At 52.8% G+C, this 1,510-nt stretch overlaps 1 pseudogene; it reads right to left on the bottom strand.

Annotated features, from left to right (window-relative positions):
• Positions 1-288: 288 nt before the first annotated feature.
• LOC124803572 lies at positions 289-406 on the bottom strand (annotated as a pseudogene).
• Between the last annotated feature and the right edge of the window lie 1,104 nt (positions 407-1,510).

Raw genomic sequence — 1,510 nt, 5'->3', positions numbered from 1 at the left:
GAGTCTCCAGTACCAGTGCGATGCTAACCTCCACTGGCACCATACAGTTCCATCGAATAGCTCCGTGATGATTTGGTTACTGGCAAGCACTCCGTTTTCAGGCCACAAGTGGCCAATCGGAACCATCCGACCGCCGTGTCATCCTCAAAAGAGGATGCGGATTGGAGCGGCGTGTGGTCAGCGCACCGCTCTTCCAGTCGTTATGATGGTGTTCTTTGACCGGAGCCGCTACTATTCGGTCGAGTAGCTCCTCAGTTGGCATCACGAGGCTGAGTGCACCCCGAAAAATGGCAACAGCGCATGGCTGCCTGGATGATCACCCATCCAAGTGCCGGCCACGCCCGACAACGCTTAACTTCGGTGATCTGACGGGAACCGGTGTATCCACTGTGGCAAGGCCGTTGCCATTTGGTTGCTGGAAGAGTCAAAAATAAAGAATAAAAAGGTCCAAAAACTGTAGTTAAAATTCCACTGAAGAGTGGCTAAAAGTGGGCAGTCCAGCAAGAAGTGGACGACAGTCATATGTAAGCCACAGCGACACCGAGGTGGGTCCTCGCGACAGAAGAGGTAACCGTGCGTTAGCCACGTACGGTAAACGCGGAAGCCGACAGAGGACAACTGATTCCTTGCGAGAGGACCACATCGAAGACTTCCAGACATTCGTAGTCTCCTTAATGACAAGCTGTTTGTTGTGCGTACTGCTATGTCATTTCGTCTCCCAAAGCGGAAAAACCCTGCGGAGTAAGTAAAAACGCAGGTCAGTTCCGGAGATGCCCATCTCCAGAAGCGGTTTCCGCGTAGCCTGTTTGGACAGTCTGGCCTGGGATTCCGATGTGACCTGGGGTCCAGACAAGTACCACTGAACGACTGGACCGTTCCAAGGCATAGATGGACTCCTGGATGGTCGCTGCCAAAGGATGACGAGGTAAGCACTGGTCGATAGCTGGTAGGCTGCTCAAGGAGTCAGTACACAGGAGAAATGACTTGCCTGGGCATGAACGGATGTGCTCAAGAGCACGAGATATGGCCGCCAGCTCTGCAGTGAAAACACTGCAGCAATATGGTAAGAAGTGCCGTTCTATACGTCCTCCATGAACGTAGGCAACGCCAATGTGACCATCAGCCATCGAACCATCGGCGTAAACCACTTAATGCCCACGGTACATGTCGAGAATCGAGAGGAAGTGACAGTGGAGAGTCGCAGGATTAACTGAGACCTTTGGGCGATGTGAAAGGTCAAGGCAAAGCCGCAGCTTAGGTGTACACCATAGAGGTGTTCTTGGAAGTATATGTGGTAAGGCCAGGACTCCAGTTCGGAGAGAAGGGATTGCACGCCAACTGCAATTGTAAGCCCTAACCTGGGCCGCCGATGAGGGAGATGAATCACCGTGGGCGGGAAAAGGAGACGCTGATTCGGATGGCCAGGAAAACTACAAACGTGTGCAACGTAACTGGAGAGCAATTTCACACGCCTAACCTCCAATTGAAGAACTCCGGCCTCCACCAGGAC

Source organism: Schistocerca piceifrons, chromosome 6 (genome assembly GCF_021461385.2).
Source record: "Schistocerca piceifrons isolate TAMUIC-IGC-003096 chromosome 6, iqSchPice1.1, whole genome shotgun sequence".
In the NCBI taxonomy this organism is placed as follows: domain Eukaryota; kingdom Metazoa; phylum Arthropoda; class Insecta; order Orthoptera; family Acrididae; genus Schistocerca; species Schistocerca piceifrons.
Note: the sequence above shows the minus strand (reverse complement) of the source record. Positions and strands in the feature narration are given on the sequence as shown.